Consider the following 22,408-nt stretch of genomic DNA (forward strand, 5'->3'; position numbering starts at 1 on the left):
TCCTTACTTGTTTTTTTTTTTTTTTGTAAGAGTCCCATTAAAGGAAATTGAAAATTATATATGGGCTAATGGAAGTGAGGCAAGTGAAAAGAAAGAAAAATACGAAAGTCGTGGCTACTGCCTAAAAAGGGCCAAAATTGTAAAAAGTAGAACAACGGAGCAAATCGGGTTGGAAGGGATCATTTTTGTTCAAAATGAAACAAGGTGGCAACCGTGTTTCACGGGCTCAACCATTCATGGTTAATGTGGCTGACATGAGTTGAGCTGCGCTTGACTTTTTGAACGAAATAAAATCAAAGCCGAGGAAAAACGAGCTACTGGACACAACGAACACATGCCTATTTTAACATCACATACACACACAAACTAAAGTGTTGCATTCACATACAAACAACAAACATTATCATAACAAATTTTCCTGCTCATATCTACCCGACAGCCATTTACCGGGGATATATAAACGCCGGCCCACGTCCGCAGCTAATCAAAGTGCTTTTCGGAACTGTCCGCTGCGCATATAATAATACCAGAAGGTAAAGCAATAATAATAAAAAAAAATTTTAATTAAGCGCGCAGAATATACTGTATAAATTTATTTTAAAAATCTATCTCAGCAAGATTTTATTGCTTTGGATTTTTTTCTTTGCTGAAGAGTGGAAAATCACTGGTGTTTGGGCATTGTATTGATTTTTGTGATAACGAAAATAATTTTTTTGTTCAAAACCTTCTGTGTACAACGATTACGAAAATTTTTGCATATTTTAGTACAAAAATATCAGGTGAGTTGTTAGATAGATTTAAAGAAAAAAATTACAATTGATAATAACAATAAAAATCAACAAAATAGTTGGCGATTACTGTGATTTACACATGCAGAAGTTAATAAACTGCAAATTGAAAAAATAAATTAAGATGAACATTTTTTGTGTGTACTTAATGAATTGAATTGACGCAAAAAGTATGTGAAATGTAAAATTTCTACAACACTAGAAAAATAAATTGTGTATGGAAATAGAACTAATTTGTGAAAAAAATGAAATTATTTAATTGTGGTTGCCAATTCTAAAGGCTTTTTTTTGTAGTTTGAACTCTTTTTAAATGTAAAATCAAACTATGCACATTGGGCTGTGCAAAAAAATACGATATTTTTAGCTCACTCTCACCCCAAAATATCAAATATGTCTAAACAAAAATTTTGTCATAGGTGGGGTTATTAATTTAAATTTTAAAAGGTCCTCCACGGAACTCGAAGTTTTGCCATTAAAATTACATGGGAACTAGGGTTTTGAACATTATTTTTTCTACAAAGTATGAAGCTTTTTTTTATAAAATGAATATATGGATTCAGCAATAAATTGTGAACAAAAAAATTAATCGAGCCAAATGTTCATCGTTGATATTGAATTTCCACGAGATCTCCAAAACTGAAAATTTCATGCTTTTTTTTTTGCATTTTCAGCTAAGCGATTGAAGAATGAAAGACAGTTAAATTGCAATTTTGTTTTTTGTCTGACGGTTGACAAAAAAAAGTTATGTACAAATTTTTCGTATCATCACAAACAACAATTTTACAGTGCAAAGCACTATTTTTAAGAGTTTTTGCGTTTAGAACTGCAGAAACTTCAATTTCGATTTGAAGTGACTTGATAAGTATTTTTTTAATTTTTTTATTCAATTTCCACGTTCCGCCTCTTCACACATTTTTTTTTTTTTTTTTTGACATATTCTCTGATAATTTGGGATGATAGCAAAAAAAAGTGTCGTGTGTGCCAAAAAAATGCACACCCTAATGTAAATCTAAAAAAAAAAATATATCCCCGAAAAAGAATTTCCTGTACACACAAAAATGTTTGATGTTTTTACGACATAGAAATATTTTGACCCAATTCAGCATTTTTTATTGTAAATTTTCGTATTTTGGAAATTTTTATTGAATTTATAAAAATATTTGCATTATTTGAAGAAAAAAAATATTTCTAAAAACAAAGAGTCCTTCTTGCTCTTTTGTGTTTTTGCCTTGATTAAATTGTTTGTTGCATGTAAACTGCAAATAAATACTTTTTAAATCCTCGACAGAAAATAAAATTTTAATTCAATATCTGAAATATCGACTTCTTAATTCTACATTGATCAAATTTAAAATTTTGATTAACCGAACATAAATGATGAACAAGATTTGGTTGTATTTTGCATGTGCTTGCAAAACTTGGTATATTGAGAAATACAACTTATGTATATGAGAAGTTTAGGGCCTGTTTTTATATGGAGCCGTGGCACTTCACATAATATCGCTAAATAACAGCAAATAAATAAAAAAAAAAATAAATGTAAGGCGCGATAACCTCCGAAGAGATCTAAGGCCGAGCTTCTCTTCCAATTTGCGTCGTGCTCCTCTTGATTTTCCCTACAAATTGGCCGGACGGGACCTACATGTTTTATGCCGACTCCGAACGGCATCTGCAAAGCAGATGAGTTTTCACTGAGAGCTTTTCATGGCAGAAATACACCCGGAGTACTTGCCAAACACTGCCGAGGGGCGACCCCGCTTAGAAAAATTTTCTTCTAATTGAAAAATCTTATTTCTAAAATTTTGATGTTGTTCTGCCCGGGAGTTGAACCCATGGCATACGGTGTGATAGGCGGAGCACGCTACCATCACACCACGGTGGCCGCCAAATAACACCAAATAATTCTTAGATATACTCAGACTTACTATCAATTACTGAAGTGAAAGAATGTTGTTATATAATAGGAGTTTTGGTTCACGGAAACAAAGTAACTCACTGCGTTAAACGTAATTTGGTCCTCAGCATCATGTTTGCAAAAATCTATATTGTTGAATTTAATTTTGAAAATTACCAAAATTCCAAATTCCACTGTTTATATAGAATATAGTCATATATTAAGTAACAAAATATAAATATTATCGAAACGAAATTGTTTGAATCTTCTTTTATGGAATTAACGAAACGAAATTATCCGATTTTCGATATATTGAAGCCAATAATCATGAAAGAAAATGCAGTGAAACATTTTTTGCTTGTTTTATAAAACACAAATAGTGTTTTTTTTACTAATTATAGCATGTTTCTATTGAAATTTTATATGGAAATGAAAAATTGGAGCTTTTTCCTCATAAATAAAAAAATGTCAATCATAAAATTTCGATTCTTAAGAAAATAAAACTGAAGAACCGAAAATATTAAAAAAAAAACTTTGTAAGAAATAATTAATAGTTTTAAATTTTTTTTATCGATTTAATTTTATTTGTTTGCAATCAGTTCAAAACAAATACATAGTTTTTGTTGTTGTTGTAGCGATAAATATACTCCCCGAAGGTGTTGGTGGTCCTTTGCCGGGTATAGATCCGGTACGTTCCGGTAACAAATACCAAAAATGTAGAAGCCCGGCTATCTCGGGAACAATATAATATGACCGCATTGAACCTTCTAGGCCATAGGTATTTTAGTCGCCTCTTACTACAAGCATACCTGCGCGGGTATATTCTAAGCCTCCTAACCCGATGGGGATTATTATTTTTTTACATTTGCATTCTTTGGTATAAAAACTACCTTAACCTCCCTCCATAATGCCTTAAGCAGCTTACAAATATAACCCTTAATCTAGTTCGGAACTGTGATGCAGTTGGGACGGGAATACTGTCCGGACCGGCTGAATTATTGTGCCCAAAATTAGATAAGACCCAGTCTAGCTTCCTCACATCTGTGATTTCTTCTATTAACTGTGGTGAGGGTGCCACACCGCTGATTTTGGTAGCAGGCACATCGTCACATGCTGAAAAATGTGTATCTAATATTGTACTAAGAACGGTGCAGGTACCATTCAAATTCTGTACGCAACTTAAAGGTGTTTGCGCTCGAGAGAGCACCCTCCTCAAGCGGGAGCCATCATTTGTAGATTGACACTTTATGTTGGCTTGTCATGAAAGCTAAATTAATTTGCACATATTACATTTACCACGATCAAGCACTTTTAAGTTTCGAAATCATTATCCACGATCATCATAACTATCTTCCAATGGACTAACAACCACCCTATTTTGAATCATAACTTTCGCACACATGCAGGGTGACGTTCAATATTTTTCGTTTTTTAAAAGCCTTCTGTTGCTCCTTGCGTCCACTCTTGTTCCTATTGCCAGTCTTCTGGGCTGCTCAGTATTTTCGCTGTGACATTACCGACTCTTTCCACGAACTGTTGTCGATTCTGGCTTCATCGCGATCATCTGTAAAATGTGTATTGAACATCGCCATCATCTTTATCGCCGTAAACGAACTTAGGATCTTCGGGCTTTTTTATCATATGCAAATTTTTTTTGAAGTAACCGTACCCGGAGAGCATTTTGAGAACATAGTACTTTACCTCGCCAAGGTTTCTGATGCTTCATGCTTCAACATCTGTTATAAGTTTCGCTGTTCATTTGCCGCGTTATTCATTTTCCCACAGTTCTTGCCACAACCTAAACAGTTCTCCCCTGCTCTCTATGCTAGCAATTTCCATGCGCTCTGAACACGTCTGCTGTTTTGTTTTCTATAACCTTCCTCTTTCCAGCGCTAATGGTGGATTGGAATTGTTCCGCTTATAACTTGCACGGCTTGTCCTCATATAGTTCGATAAGCGGAGGCTTCTCTCAGAGCTGTATTTCACGGTACAGCTGTTGGAAGCTTTAGCCACAGCCTCGAGCTGTACAGTAACGTGGATAGGATGATGTCTAACAGCAGCTTTAATTTGCTTTCTCATGTTTACCGTCATCCAGCTTAGCAACGATACCTGTTTAGATGCCTTCTCGGTCGCATGTCGAATTTGTGCCTAGTTTGTTAGTTGGGAGTCCAACTTTACTCCTTAATAGTTGATTACCTTCTTTGATGTTATATGCCCGGAGAAGGTTTCAAAGCCAACTTCTAGCGGTATATGCTTTTCTGTTAGGAGTAGCAGCTTTGTTTTTGTTTATGCTGCCAACTGGAGTTCGCGCGAGCGACTCCTTTGTTCGTATCATAACTAGATGGATGCGTGCTCGTTCTGTTTTTCGGTCTGTAACAGACTGCAGCAATGTCATCTGCGTATCCAACTGATTATGAGTCGCGTGTTTTAAGATTGAATATCTTATCGTAATTGGAGTTCCACAGTTCAGAACCAAGAATTGATCCCTGTGCTGCTTCTCATGTGATTTTCGTCGTACGCGGATGCTCTGACATTTTCGAGATTCGCAATTATTTTCTGTAGTCAGATGTGCCTTTTTAATTGTTGATATCACCAACTCGAGAATCAATCATGTGATCATTTAACTTTAATTTATATACAAGACATGAAACGAAAATAATATAAAGGAAGTAATAATAAAACTTTTAAAAATAATTATTGCACATGTCAACATTTCAGCGGCTGTCAATCTATCACAACTTGGCAAAAACATTGAAATTTTTAATGAAAAAGGCATAATTTCAACATAGAAAATTCAACTTGACATTGAACTGATAAACCAAATAAGCGTATACGCTATGGATATGAACCTGTTCATTAGACTGGGTCGATTTATTAACCAATATCGCGCCATCGATTTTTCGCTAGGATTTGGGCTCAGGAAAAAAAGTTCCACTACGCATTGCCAAAAAAAGTAATTTTCGAGCCTGCGAAAATTCATTTTTTTTTTACTTTTTTCGACTTTGATTTTGAAGCTTTTTTTCATGACCTACTAAACAAATTTTCATTTGATTGTAAAATTTTCATGTATAAATATAAAATTTTTTTTTTTTCAAAAAACTGTTATCGACAACGTTTTTAGCGCACATTTTTGGGTCGGACAGGGTATACATATGAAAAATTTTTTTTTAGTAGGTCATGAAAAAAACCTTAAAAATTAAAGTCGAAAAAAAGTCAAAAAAAAAATAAAATTTCGCAGGCTAGAAAATTATTTTTTTGGGTATGCGTATTGGAACTTTTTTTCCCTGAGCCCAAATCCTATCGAAAAATCGATGGCGCGATATCGGTCAAATACAAATCGACCCACCCTACTGTTCATACTATTTACATATACATATGTAAATATTGGTCAAAATACATATGTACATATATTTATGAAATATGTATTACATAGACACATATCGCTCATTTGCTGCAACGTCGTCATAACTCAAAAAACATGACTTTTGAGTTAATAACATATAAACGTACCCAATATCATGATCTACATATGTTGTATAACAAAATCTTCGTGATCAGTTAAAAATTTAGCACGTGGTATAAAAATGAAAAGATGCCTTTATATGCGCAACATATGGCAGTTAAAATCTTTGAATGGCTCTCCTGAAAAATAGTGTTTTTTGAGTTATGACGTTGCAGCAAATGAGCGATATGTTGTTCGGCTAGAACAAAATTTGCAGAACAATACAATTTTAGAAGTTAATTAAGCGTGACATCAAACATTGATCAAATGCCCAAATAATGTGGTTGACTAAATGAAAATATGTAAATTTTTATTAAGATTGACAAACTAAAGATAAATGCGCATTCATATGCAATGCAAACAACTTTTTTTATACCTTTCATGAGTATGAAATGGTATATTAACTTTGGTCCGCTGTTTGTAACGTTGAGAAATATAGAAGATAGACTCACCATTAAGTATACCGAATTGATCAGGGCGACGAACTGAGTTGATATAGCCATGTCCGTCTCTCCGTCCGTATGTCTGTTTGAACAGAAATTGTCCCAAATTTTGAGATATCTCAATGAAATTTGGCACAAGGATGTATTTTTTGTATTATATTAGACATTTGTCGGATACGGTAGAATCGGACCACTATAACATATATCTCCCATACAAGCGATCGTTCAGATAAGACGATTTTGGTCATTCCTGCCCCAATTTATACGTATTTAAACGTATAAACGTGAAACTCGGTGATATATATTCTAATATATCATAGAAAATATCCTGAAAAAATCACTTTGATCGGAGCTATATATAGTTATATCCCATACAACCGATCGAACAGATAGAAAGATTTTTGGCCATTTCTCCCTTAATTTAGAAAGTATAAACGTGAAACTCGGTGGTATATATTTTAATATATCATAGAAGATTTCATGAAAAAATCATTTCGATCGGAGCTATATATAATATATATCCCATACAATCGATCGTTCATATAAGGGGGTTTTTTGCCATTTTTTATTTTATATTTATCTTAAAAATCGTTTAGGTATGTACATCTGTTCACTATATATTTCTTATCTTATACATCCGATTATTTGGAGACTACGCACGGGATAAGATTATTGTTCAGCCCCATTCATGAAAGGTATGAAGTCTTCGACACAGCCGAAGACAGTCCCGTCCTTACTTGTTTTTAATTAAATTCAAGGCATTTTAATCATAGTTGATCACTGTGCACTGTATTCAACGTTTGACTCAAACCTAAAACTTGTGCATGTGTAAGAGGAAAATGTACATGTATGTAGGGGGATGAAAGAGAAGATGGCGAAGAAGAGTAACAGAGAAATAAGAGACGAAGGGAGGGCAAAAAGAGCCAGACTAAGAAAAAAAAATAATTAACCACACTTCCCCACTCATAACATCTCAAGGCAGGAATGGGATGGAGAAATAATATGGGATGACAGTGTGGTACGTATAAGGTTGGAGGTGGAATATACTACTATGAGTGTCAGCCGGAAATTTGGCTGCCCGATCACTGCAGCATATTCATGGCGGATGTCGCTGCTATAAAAGATGCAATCGATGGGATGCTATCCGCCGCTGTATTCATTGTGCATTTACTGAAATGGTTAGTTGGCTGTCAAAGCGTTGAGCTCTGCCACCGTCACCCCACTTGCGGTGGCATCTAATTACTCTATGATAAAAAATTATCTGTTTGCGAGGGCATGAGAATATCCATGGCAAAAAGCAAAGTTTTGAGTGATATATGATCCGAGATAAGCACGGTTGAGCTAGGCTGAGCAAATTAAGCAATGAAGGCCTTTTCATTACTTTATATCTCTTGTGCCGGGGAATCCATGAAAGAAGTACGCTGCGCCCTAAGTGAATTTTCGGTAACACTTGTTCGTAGGATTCTTCGGTATGAAATGCTGTGTGAGTTATTGACTGTAACTTCCCTTTTGTGGTACACAGACCTCGTTCTAATGGCAGGAACGGGATTATGAAGTCTGTTTGTCCGTGCGATATGGCCTGCACTCAAGAATCCCCGATAATAGAATAAGATAATAAACTTGACGTGAAACAGGGATAGCTAAAGTAAGTTGGTATGCCAGGGTCGAAATAGCCTTGGCGGTGAAATCCCAAATCCCAAGTCTACTCATGGACATTCATAGCATTGACAGGAAAATTTCATCTGGACCCAGCCATTTTAAAATCGAACAAATGGAAACTCTAACACCACTTCATTCGTTTGTCTATCGAATATTCCGCATTGTCCCAGGAAAGGAAAAGGCATCGATGAGCAGCTTAAGAGTATCTTCATTGCTACATGTCTAGTCCCATTTCCCATCTCTTTATATCAGCCCCTGAGCTATTTCCTCTTCTATATGTACTATTTTTCTTATATAGTTGCTACGCTAGAGCATTTTGATGGATGCGTGGAGAATCGCCCTCTGCCAGTTAGAGTACGCTCTTTCTGAGAATATTTTCAAAAAAGCATTATCTCAGAATTTATTTCATAAATGCGCCAGCTACTGTCAAAATGTATTGAATTTAAGCTCAAATAGAACATTTTCGAAACAAATTTCGAAAAAGGGCGTTCGCCAACCGAATTTTTAGATAAGACAGTTTTAAAACCTTTTCTGAGATAGGTTAAGTTGAGGTGGCTGCCCGAGGGCACACTGAGGCTAGTAGTATTAGGCCCGTTGTGATACCACGAAAATACACCGTTACCTTTCCTCTTCGAAACATTTTGAGGACCTGATGGAAGGTACCAGGTCCTTGATGTCATGCTCCACAACCTGGCTCATATTATCAAGAAATGGAGCACCCAGAGAGCGTTGCCGTGCTCCGCTTAGTGCTTGGCAGTTGCAAATGAGGTGAACCACCGTTTTCTCCGCATCATCCTCTTTACAACTCCTACAGAATCGATGATAAGGCGCTCCTAACCTTTCTGCATGCCTATCTATGAGGCAATGACCAGTTAGTGTCCCCACAAGTGTGGAAATTGTATCCCTTCTTAGGTTGTACACGTGACGGGACCTTTTAGGATTCCATTTAGGCCAGGTTTCTTCCGATGTTCGACACCACGGTGTTTGTAACCATCTTTCGTCGGCTTGACGGTGGATGTGCTCTTTTGGCATTAGCTTGCATGTTGACAGGGGCATACCTAAGCGTTCTTGGCCAGGAAGAACCTGCCTGGTTATACCCTGCCTAGTGAGTTCATCAGCAATGCAGTTTCCCTCGATGTCCCTATGTCCAGGGACCCACGTGAGGTGTACACGGTTCTGTTGAGCCATCTCTTGAAGAGATCGGCGACAGTTTGAACGAGTAGGAGCCAAGAGATTTAATGGCAGCTTGGCTGTCGTTAAAAATAAAAAAATTTTGCCGACGGTGTGTGTACCTATCCTAGCTGCGGCTTCCCTTATGGCTGTTAAACTGTTGTGGTCGCACAGCGATCTGTGCTAGGAGGAAGAAAACTGTACTTGTTTAGTATGCTTGAGTGTCCTGTGGTCTTGTTGTTCCAACACGACAACTCACGCAGGGCTGACGCTCGATAACCAGCTAGATCCAATGGAAGGATGCCTGAGATAAGACGTTTCCGAAACAACAGTCGAGATGGATTGATATTTCACTCAGCAGTCCACTTGATGTCTGCACATAGTGACTCAAAAAAGAGTTTTCGTTTGTTCTCGGAGCCTGCATCTTGACAGAGTAAACAAACAGTTGTATTTTCTACATTTTGTAATCAAAACCGAAGCCTCGTTTCATCCCATTTGTAAAGACAGAAATTATTACTTACTTGCAGAGCGTTAAACAGATTTATAATTGCAGACAATAATTTGCAGCAGTGACTCTGTACCATGACACCATAATTTAATATAGAATAACAGACATATATATATATATATATATATATGTACATATGTAAAAGAAAAAACTAGAAACAGACATTTACCGCATAACGTAAATAAAGAAATAAATAAAATAAAAAAAACTGGCATTCTTTTCAAACTGGATTTCTTTATGGAAAATGCTTTTTCTATTGCATTGCGATAAATTATTTACTAACGATCGAAGCAAATGCAAGCTTACACCGCAAAAAATTAAGCTAGTAAAATCAACAAATCAGATTTGTTGTTCTTGAACATGAACAGGCATTAATTGTAATTGATCGCATTATGGTTAGTACAACTGGGTTTTTTATCAAGACAACAAGTTGGTTTAGTTATTTTAACAGAAGAAAAACTGTTGGTCTCAAGTAACAATATTGTTAAAATGGCCGAGTCTCAACCAATCTGAATTTTCTGAAAAAAAATTTACTGGTCATTTCAACAGCGTACAACTGTCAATAATATGCAAATGCATCAGCTAATTTTAAGGAGAAACTTGTTGTTATGACTGTCGTGCTACAGAAATTTCTAATGTCGACGGAAATCTGTTATTTTAACAGTTTTCATTGGTATTGTTTGGATGATATTAATAATTGTTACTTAACATAGCAGATCTAGGCGGCCACCGTGGTGTGACCACACCGAAGATCCTGGTTTTAATGGCTGTAAAAAGCAACATCAAAATAATAATAATAATAATACCCAACGGATTAATACCCTACAAAGCCCGCCCGACCGGCGCGAGGGGCGCATCCGCATGACGCACGGATTTGTTTTTGTTTTTGCCGAGTTGTTGATAGGTGGAGGTTTGTTAAGCGTAGAGATCTAAAACTGCTCAGCTACAGAATAAAAATCATCAGCTGAGTACTATACATAACAGTTAGAAATTATACTTATACATACTACATTGTTAAATTACAGAACATTTTTAGTTTATTCGATTGTTTTTTTTTTTTTTTTTTGTTACGATTTAAGATAGGATAAGACAGTTTTCTTTATGGTAAAAAGTGAATCCGTTATATCAAATGAATTAGAATGAGTGTTAAAATCATGACACAAACACCGAAAAGGTTCACTCAGGTCGAAGTTAGTTCTACACTGCCTCAAAAGAAGAGGTTTGAAATCTCTTCACACTCTTGATGGGACGTTAAAGTTTACTTCGTTTAAAAGAATTGGACTAGAAATCAATCCATTCAGGAGCTTAGTCATAAATATAACGCCTAGCATTTCTCTACGACTTGGAAGAGTTAGAAGATTGATAAGCTTCAACCGACTAGTATAAGGGGGAAGATTATACGCAGAGTCCCACTGAAAATTCCTTAAAGAGAAAAGTAGAAATTGCTTTTGTATTGATTCAAGTCTATCTGCATGAACTCGATATTGTGGATTCCAGACTATTGATCCGTATTCTAGTATCGGTCTAACTAAAGTGATGAAAAGCGCTTGGGCGCGAGAAATTTCTAAAAATGTGAGGCGTACCATAACCTCATTAAGGTTCAGTTGGTCTTACTTATGACTATCAATAGAAATTTGACGCGTCCAACGCTTTTATTTAATTGTCTGATCAACGCCCTAGATTGACTAGTACCTAGGGCCAACCTAATTATTTTCTAGCTTTTAGTATTATTATTACTTCATGTAAGTATTGTTTTCAATAAAACTGTTTAACTTCTAGCCTTTAGTATTTTATTTTCTAGCTTTTAGTATTATTATTACTTCATGTCAGTATTGTTTTCAAAAAACCGTTTAACTCAAAAATTTTTTTTTATTATTTTATTATTTTAACAGGGCTTACATTTTATAAAATTTTTTTTGTTGATTTGACTGTTGAAAGATTCAATTCAGAATGTGCGTAGTTGACTCAACAGCTATTTGCGTTGGATGCAAATTGACAGAAATATCGGTTAAATTGACACGTAATTCGGTTGATTTTATCAGCTTTTTTTCTTTCTGTGTACCTCAAAAGAAAAAATCACAACAACAACAAAGTACTGCATTGTCCAGTCACCGTTATTTTTTTGTTTTTTTTTTTTTAGTTTACCGCAAGTTATTCATTATTTACACTTTTATGAATTGCCTTCAACCGTTCGCTCACACAAGTTATACGGTTAATCAGCTAAATACAACAGGTCTTTTGCCACTTTGAGTCGAATGTTGTTGTTGTGGTGTAATGTCTATCGTTGCAGCATTCACATTCAATTTGGAAATAACGACGTTGCAACGATGACAAGTGGCTTCCAGTTATCTCGGTGTTATAACGCTGTATTTAAATAATATATGGTTAGTGCGGGCAACAAAAAAAAATCTTGAAGAACCATTTACAGTTGTGGTTGATCGTGTTCTCTTTGCATCACATATATCGCGTGCTTGAGTAAGACTGCCTTGATTTAGCGTTATTTAGCAAATGAAATTCGTTTCTTGTCAAAGGAGCTCACAGATTCCGAAGAGAGCTTGTGGCTCTATCAAGCCGCTGGATACAATACTAGTCGTGTTATGCTATGCGGGTCTGAAATTCATCCTACGATTCCATCTAATCGATTGAGCAACTTTTCTATAATCGTTGAAATTACTTCGTAGTGGTCTTTAGTGCACGACAGATTTGGTTGGGTTAAATGGATATGGCTGTCTCAACATGTTTCGCTGTTGATACGTGGACAACTGGTTACATATGAATAAAAATAAAATGAAGGCATATAAAATATCCCCTTACTACACCCGACCACTTGTGTGTGGGCTCGGGGTTGGTAACTAGAACCAACTTGAGAGATAGGAGCAACTTAGCTAACTTAATATCGTAAGACTTGCGCTTGATCTTAGATATTATTGCCTTATAATGCACTGGCGCGATAGATGCGACTGCTGCTGTAGGGTGCTTCCCAAATATTTTTACTATTTACCTTACGAAACACATTATAAGCTTGAATGATATGCTTATTTCTGGATTGGTACAGCATAACTCAGGCCAAACCCCCTCAAGCCCCTTAACAGCTGGGGAATAGTGATTATTATACCTCTGAACGGATATGAGCAAACCTTTCCTGAATATGAATATGGTGCGTTGCAATACTACCACCTTCTTGACTGGCCCGATTACTATGGATACATTCTATTTGAGCCCTTCTAACTTTGGATCGATTCACCTTGTTATATTTGACATCCAAAAGATTCTTGAAATTGTCAGGGCCACCTTAGTGGAAGTGACTTGCACTCTTTCCTGCACCGCATAAATGTGTAAGTGCATTTGTTGAAGTGGAATTAGCAGCGAAGCTTATAGAGCCCGCGTCCTTTTGGATTGATTACGCTAGTTACTTTCTCAGAACAGTCCTTACTTTCGCTAGACGCTGTACTTTTATGCCAGTTCATACCCTTCGATTCGTTCTTTTGGTGTAATGTTGCTATGTATTGGTGTTTCCATCACCCATCTCTTTCCTTCTATTTCTGTTAGTATCTTCTGTTTCACATAGTATTAGGATGTTAGTATTTATCACACACTTCCAGGAAGGTAATAACCTCCAGTTCTGGGACGACTTCTCGATACTTGGCCTGATCACGTCCATATCTCAAATTCTGTATGAAGAGGACAAGCTCGGTTTTTCGGGGTTAGCCTCGAAACTTGCATGCACTTCTAGCTTATTTGTATGTCAATGATAACGCTTTTTTCCATTAATTTGTTGTCAACAGTTTCATAGAATTTCCATTACAATGTGGTTTCATATAGTTTTTCCGAGGTGACTATCTTTGTATAAGGTATTCTCGGGTAGCAGCAACTTCAGTTACTCTCCTGAATATCATGCGAGCCATTGTATTTCACGACGCTGAGGAGAGACGATCGGCTAGTTTAATTTTACTTCCACGCGTGAATGATGAAGAGGATATTGATAGTGGAAGTTGAAAGACGTCATATCAGTAGATTGGTCATCATTACCCCATATCATTACAGGCTCTACCAAACACATAAGTGAGATTGGCATTTTGATTGCAAAAGCATATCTATATTGCATTTCAAAGCGCCTTCAACCACCCCTCCATACGTCAAAACATTTAGTAAATGGTTGCAAATCAAAGTATCGGAAATCGGACCCCTGCTTGTGGAGTACAAATAATGAACACTAGTTAGGGACTACCAATCGCTCTCCAGATAAGCTGCTGATAGATAAACTTCATTCGGCCCCTAGCGGGTTAGGGGGCTTAGGATATACTCGCGGCAGGTATGCCTGCCGTAAGAGGCGACTAAAATACGAAATTGATTTAAAGGGGTTGTGTAGCGCAACCCTTTCAAGGGGTTGTCAATGCAATATATAGCTTCTCCAACCCAATTGCCAACCTCACCTACCCGTGGGGAATACTGATCCTTTAGCAGTGGTGGCTCAGGCGACCCCAAGTTCCAAGAAGGTTCAATCTGGATGCCAACATAGATACATAGGCCAAACAGGACGGCAAATAAGAACGAGGTTCAGAGAACATTTAGAGATTACAACAAAAAAATACCGAATCCAAATATTATACCCGAGTCTAACTTCGCGAATCACATGGTCGAGAATGAATGTTCCCCATCAATAAAACAACAAACCCACAAAGAAGGTCAAACGAATAAAACTTACCTGCCCAGTCAGCCACACAAATCAACCAGTAAAAACCACCCTCGGTTCTGAAAGAACACACTGCGTATACACATAACTAAATATACACAAGCATCAATTTGGACAATACCTGCTCGTGTACCTACGAACTATAAATACACGACAAACGACAACAACAGATCAGAACGAAAATCGGCACTGATGATGGCACAACGCCGGGTTTTCTCAAAACCAAATTTGACAAGGGATGACGGAAAATCGTTCCAATATACACCAATTGTCAACCTCACCTACTCATGGCGAAGCGAATCCTGTTTATTTAACAGGCTAGGATGTGGCGACCCCAAATTCCTCATGGATGAGGAGTGCGGGATGCCCTTGAAGGTTTCATCGTTTCCGAGATGGTCGGGTTAGTACCTTAATGGTGCTTGTTACCGGAACGTACCGGATCTGCATCCGGCGAAGCACCATCAACATCGATAACACTGCACAAGGCCCTCGGGGAATGTCCTTATCGCTACAACAACAAAAACAAAAGATTGTCAAAAAGGGGAGAGAGTGAGTACACTATTGTAGGCAACTTATATGACACCGGCGCGTATTTTTTGAGGTCTAATGCCCTTACAATGTGGCACTTACCAGAAAGTGTGAAACCCTCATCAATTGGCATTTGCACGGATGAAAAGACAAACGTCCTGCTTACGAGATTAAAACCATTTCTTGATAGTGCTGGCATATTTATACTCAAAAAGATAATAGTTAGGGATATAGTGCAGTCGCAAGCAATTTTACGTCTTCGCAGTTCATTTATGTATCTACATCATCTCTGCGGAAAAATAGCTGTTCAAGCTTAGGTAATTTTGAAGTGATTGAACCTGCAACCTTTGAGCGGCGAGCTAATATTTGATGCACATTTTCAAATATGTACAGCAAAGTTGTACTTACATACATACTTAGTTGCATTAACTGCACTCAGCATAATTCTATAGGCCATGGTTAACTGACTGAAGTGGTTGTGATTAATCTACCATCGGCAGCATTGACGTCGGGTCATACTGTGACGTGCAAAAAAAAAATTATTGCACTCATAATAATGACAGCGAAAAGAAAAACTTGTAAAATAAAATATGGGAATTACATTAAAATTGTGTAAATTAGAGTGGCCCTATTATATTTTTTATTCTGTCTTAACGTAAAAAAATAAAAATATTAAATTGAAACAGAGGTAGCATTTCTAAGCAAGTGGGCTTGAAAAAAACGCTTCAAACAGCATCATGGAGGAACCATAGAGGTAGCGGAAGGCTATCAGCTAATTGCAACTTTCTCTAACAGTTTTGACACTTCAACTTCTAGTGCTCTGTGCATTTCATGCGCTCGTTCACAATAGTGCCCGGTTATTGTTCGATTGTTCTAAACCTATTTCTTATCTTTAGTTTATTTTGTGTTGTTGCTCTCTATGCAATTCATCAATCTTCCAACTATTTTATTTCCACTACCTTGCAAAGAAATGCAGCTGGAGAACATGTAATTTATTTAAGAAATACAATTTTTGAAAAATGAATATATATACAAAATTATGGCTTTTTTTAAGTTCTTTATAAAATTTATGAAATAATTTGCTTCCTTCAAACTGCAAATTTTGAATTTCACTTTAAATTAATAAACAAATTTCCCCCAAAAATAGAACACACTAATGCAGTTACCTGCATAAGTATGTCAGGTATACAAAGTTAGAGGCAATCAAATATAAAAGATGCATGGCAAGGCAGCCTGCTGGGTTGAACTTCAAGCTCAAAGCTGAGTTTACTGGTCAGCGCAAAATATTTGCAAAAACCTGTGCACACACACATATGTGCATATAAATGCATAATACTGTGTATTGCTTACTTTGCAAAATATCCAAATGAAATGTTGTTAGTCTCTTGTGGATGATGAACTCGCAAAAGAATAAGATGTCCACTACCTGGCTATCTGGCTGGTGGTGATAGGTAGCGAGCGAAAAAGCCGGTATCTTCTCTATTCTATAGTATAAGCAAGTTTCTTGGGCCGTCGTCTCCAAGAAGTCAATGAACGCATGCTTGCTCTTAAGCACACGCACACACAGACCTAACTTCTTGCAATGGACGAGATGAACCAGTGCTTGAAAAGATGCTAACCACCATTATTACCAAGGAAGAGTTGCTATGTAGGTAGATGGCATAGTTTTGTTGGTGGCATGATATGTCAAACAGGTAGTCCAGGTTTGCATTATTTAGTATATATGTACATATGTATGTATGTATTTGGCAATGTTAAATATTAAATAATCTGATAAAAACACAATATTTATGTGCGTGAGGTAAATTGTTAAAATGAGCAGACAGTCCTTTGCAGACATTTAGCAACCAAAGATCTATGGATATATGGCTCTGCCAATGTATATGTATACATGCAGGGCTGCCACTCACATTTTTTCGTACCAAAAGGTTTTTGAAAGTACCAAAAAAAAAGTTCCGAAACTAAGTCATTCATTGTACTAAAAAAAATTGTTTCCGTTAATCCCGTAGCTTTAGTTCTTGCAATTTTCAAATGTTTTGTCACTTCTTAGTCAGGACAGCATTCCGCAAGCAACTCAGGCAAGTAATTCATCAATGTGAATGGTAAATTGTGCCTTATCAGAAACATTACCAGTGTAAGCTCAGCGCTTTGTACCATTTTGCTTATTTGCCTCTTATTTGCATCTAAAAAGGAGTACATTGATATTTGCTTCTTTTTTGCTTCCATACTTTGAATATGGGCAGTAACAGTTTCATGCCTTTTTAAATGAGTCAGGTGATTGATTATGCCTTTATAGCATGCCTTACAAAAGGCTGAACCATCTTTGTTGAAGGGCCATTCAAAATTGGTGAGCTAATCTGGTCTACATTTTCTTTTGTTTTCAGCACTGAAAAATATTTGACATTACATACATAAAAAATTTCAGATACAAAAATGCACAAACATTTACGTCTCAGACAAACTTTCTTCATTTGAAGCATCTTGAAATGAATTATTGCAACTTCCTTTTTGTCTTTTAATCACGAACCTGCAACCAAGCCACAAATTTAATCAACTTATTGCACTTTAAATTAGTTAAGCATTCCTACTTATCCATCACTATATTTCTATGAAATGCTGGCTGATTTCTACAAATGCTTATTTATTGTGTAGTGAAAAACAATTGTAATGCGCAGTTCGCACTGAGAGTCGATGTTTTCGAACATCAGTGGCTTTGCGATAACTTTGGCAGTGTTGTCGATTTAAATGTGTTAACATTCCGGTTTACATCTCAGTACTTCTAATTGACTAACAAAAGCAGTATATGAAAAAATAGATTAAAATAAGCAAATAATCGCTTCGTTTTGAAAGTACGAGTTTTGGCACGAAAGTACCAATTCCGGCAGCCCTGTATACATGTTATAAGGAGACGAACTTATGCATTGCACTATATATATACACACATGCATATGTGCATACATATGTATGTGTCACACTTTTATGGATCCTTGTATATACGACCGATGAGGAAAATACGAAGTCTCGTTTTTAGCTGAGGCTTTTTTTTTTTTTTTTTTTTTGAAGAGGCTTTGCCTCCAAACGGTGCATTCGCTGCTATAAGTCTATCTTATTGAAGACGGACCATTAACTTTTTCTTGCATTGAAAGGGTTTTCTTTTTATTATAAACTAGCTAAACCAGCAGACGTTGCTCTGCCCTACTATTAATCTATCTACATAACTTAAGCATGTTTTTACCACATACTATCCCTTCAGTTCTCTCCACTTTTTTCCTTATCTTTTTTTTCACCCTTCCCTCTGCCTTTCTTTTTTTCTGTGTCTCATTTTCCCTCTCTGTCTTTTCCCTCACTTCTTTTCCGCTCCATCCATCCATATCTCTCTATCCTCGCGTAACTATCTCTTTCTTCTTCCCTCTTTTCTCTGCTCTCTAGGTCTTCTCCATCCCTTTTTCCAAGTCCCAGTCCCACCCCAAGTCCAAGTCCCAGTCTTAGTCCCAGTCTCAGTGCCACTCCCAGTCCCAGTCTCAGTCCCAGTCCTGATCCATTTCCCGAAAAAAAGTGTACTAAATACTAAACTAAGCAAAAGGCCGCCTATATGCCCAATTTCGAACCAAGAACAGAATTTGTTGGAAAAGATTGGTCCCTGGTCCTCTTCGCGAACAAAAAGTATCGTAAATACTATTCTAAGCAAAGGGCTACCAATATACCAAATTTCGGGCAAATCGAACCTTGAATAGAATTTGTTCGAATAGATCAGTCCCTGGTCCACTTCCCGGAAAGAAACTTCACAGGAAAGCTATCCTCTAAGCTTCAAGTTGGATCAAATTGTATCCGATGTCCAAATTTGATTGAAATCGGTTAAGTAGCTTACTAGTCCATCGCGGAAAAACAACGTGACACGAAATTTATATATATTAAGATTAGCACTGGGAAACAATTATTTTGGTACTCTCAAAGGCGTTTTAGTCAGTTTTTTGGTACGAAGAAAAATATGTGAGCGGCAGCACTGGTTGCATAGGAAAAATTTAAATTTATATCACTTCTTAGCATATACGAAATGGAGAAATGTTGCATACACGAAAGGGGTATAACAGCAGGTATACTAATAGCCAAATTAGTTCTATAAACTAAAATATTTATAAATTGGGGATTTAAAAATTTTTTTTTGCTATAAAAGTACACTTATGTATTTATTCAATCGGACTGAATAAAGAAAAGAAAAAATTATTATAATCGGTCAAACCGGTTTTTAATCTTAGCTAAAATATTTTTCATTGAGGTTTTTTAAAAAAAATTGTTGGCACAAAAGTTCACTGAATTAGATCGAAAAGGGGTTTTCAGTTGGTCGTTAAAACAAACTTCTGGTAACACTACGGACTCATTCAGTCTATGTGAGATCCTCATGGACCGGCTAGTTCAACCTAACCTAACCACAGATCGAAAATAACAGAGAAAAACTTTATAAAAATCGGTATAGCATAACATAACACCAGTATAAATGCAGATGATTTCGAATTCAAAACTCAGCACCCGAAAAGCTAACTGATAATTAAGTTAAATTCAGAAACATGTCCTGGTACCATGGCCGTGGCCAAGTTTTGTAATTTTTTTTTGCGGTTAATATCAGTCGTTCATCTTGCCAGCGATTTTGCCGCAGACTTCATAGACATGCTTTCGACTTTCACGCGCTCTAGAACCTTCTTGAGTGGGATTGGTCCTGTGATCACTTGAGACTAATAGTAGGGATCAACGACGGGAGTAAGGATGATTAAATCAAAAAAAGTACCATGTTTACACCACCCAAAAATCTGGGGCTTATCTTTTGTTAATAGTTTCTCCTTTTCACTGCATTGGCTTTAATAGCCAAGACCTTTGGCACAGTTGTACTAACTTTTAGTATTATTATTACTTCATGTAAGTATTGTTTTCAATAAAACGGGTTAACTTAAAAAAATTTTTTTTAATTATTTTATTTTCAAGTTTTTAGTCTTTATTTAATTGCCTTTTGTTTCTCATTCTATTTAGTTCATTTAGTGACTCATTATTACAAGGACTCTTTCCTGACAATTTGTTTGATCTAAGTCCTCAATACATAATCCTTCGAAAGAATTTACTCGACTCTGCGCCACGTATGCTTGTTCCTTCTCGAACTCCAAAATATTTTGATGTCACTTCATACATCATCATAGGTCGCTTTCTATTCACGTATGTATGTGTTCCAAATATGGACCAAATCGGAGCACAAATAAAATTTTTTTGAATATTACTATCCATTTCGAAAACCTATTGGAGTTTTTTTTCTTATTACTGCATTGTCATCAGGTTCTGAACTATATCCCAAGTTTCAAGCTTGTAGCTTATCGAGAAGTTACTTAAATTTTAATAACAAAATTCGTTCACAACGGCCGGCCTGTCAAGTCAAGCTAAATAAAACCATTTAAAAACACGCAAATATGGTGCCGTTTTAGTATCTACAATTCACTTAGATATTTGATGTTGATAGCACCATAGCACAGAAGTTCGTGACTTCGCTATTAAGCACAACTCGCCTAACCTAGAGAGTTACAAACAATCATACCTACAAGTGAACCTAATATAAGCGTGTTAAAAAAGAAGAGATTTACTTTTAGCAGGTCGGTCTAATATGCGTGCCACATATAAACACCTCAGTGATGCATGTCAATGAATAGTCGAAGGAGTGCGTAATATGAGACGAATTGGCATTAAAAACTTGTTTATCTACACATATACTTACTTACTCCTTTCGAGTGGAATCATAAAAAGAGGCCTACCAAAAAACTGGCACAACTACTACATGCTTTTTGTATTCTGCGAAGAGGCGCAAGTAAAAAGTTAACGGATATAAATTTTGCATTTTTAAGATCAATTCAAGTAATTTCTGGTTTATTGTCACATACCTACATACCGACACTGAAAGAAAAAAGCGGACAAAATCAATCGATTACGGGTCAATTCAACCCATATTTCTGTCAAATTTTATCTATTTTGTTGTTGTTGTAGCAGTGCTTCGCCCCATCCAATATGTGCGACTACTCACTAACTCTAACCAATATACTCTAACGGGAGTCTGGGGAAATTTGGAGTTTCAACAGGGTTGGACTAGATAGATAAGGGTGTTAGAGGTGTTGGTACCACATTGTAATTGAAAAGATGGTTGGTGTCATGTATTGTATTGTATTGTATTTATCTAATCACATTAGTACATTAAGATAATGAAATCTTTTAAGAGTACAACAACCAGGTATTACAATTGAATTATAAATTTGTATATGAAACAAAATATACCTAAAAATATAAAAAACGAGTATAAGGAAGTAGTATAGAAGAAGTGTGCTAAATAGAAATTAGCAAATTCGGATGACGAATACGCCCACTTTAAAAAAAAAAAATTTTTAAGCCAAATTATAACAAAAAATTTAATATCTTTACAGTATATAAGTCAATTATGTCAACATTCAACTCCAGTAATGATATGGTGCAACAAAATACAAAAATAAAAGAAATTTTGAAAATGAGTGGCTCCGCCCTTTTTCATTTAATTCGTCTAGAATACTTTTAATGCCATAAGTCGAACAAAAATTTACAAATGCTTGTGAAATTTGGTAGGGGCATAGATTCTATGACGATAACTGTTTTCTGTAAAAATGGGCGAAATCGGTTGAAGCCACACACAGTTTTTATACACAGTCGACCGTTTGTCCTTCCGTCCGGCCCTTAACACGATCACTTGAGCAAAAATCGATATATCTTTACTAAACTTAGTTCACGTACTTATCTTAACTCACTTTATCTTGGTATAAAAAGTGGCCGAAAGCCGACTACGACCACGCCCACTTTTTCGATATCGAAAATTACCAAAAATAAAAAAAATGCCATAGCTCTATACCAAATATGAAAAAAGGGGTGAAACATTGTAATTGGATTGGTTTATTGACGCAAAATATAACTTTAGAAAAAACTATGTAAAATGGGTGTGACACCTTCCTTCCATATTAAGTAGAATAAAATGAAAAAGTTCTGCAGGTCGAAATCAAAAGCCCTTGGAACCTTGGCAGGAATACTGTTCGTGGTAGGACATATATAAATAAATTAGCGGTACCCGACAGAAGATGTTCAGGGTCACCCTGGTCCACATTTTGGTCACTATCTCGAAAACGCCTTCACATATACAACTAAGGGCCACTCCGTTTTAAAACCCTCATTAG

General features: G+C 36.3%; 1 protein-coding gene across 2 annotated transcripts in view; it reads left to right on the forward strand.

Moving 5' to 3' along the window:
- The first annotated feature begins 469 nt into the window (after positions 1–469).
- The window catches only part of bnb (bangles and beads), a 34,187-nt gene continuing 12,248 nt past the window's right edge, over positions 470–22,408 (forward strand). The window contains exon 1 of one of the 2 annotated variants that reach the window (XM_067784487.1): positions 470–533. The gene's annotated coding sequence lies outside the window, so the exon portion shown is untranslated. Of the gene's footprint in view, positions 780–22,408 lie in introns of both variants that reach the window. The other variant, XM_067784486.1, reaches the window with a different exon arrangement.

The sequence above is a fragment of the Eurosta solidaginis genome, chromosome 4, assembly GCF_040869045.1.
Source record: "Eurosta solidaginis isolate ZX-2024a chromosome 4, ASM4086904v1, whole genome shotgun sequence".
In the NCBI taxonomy this organism is placed as follows: Eukaryota; Metazoa; Arthropoda; class Insecta; order Diptera; family Tephritidae; genus Eurosta; species Eurosta solidaginis.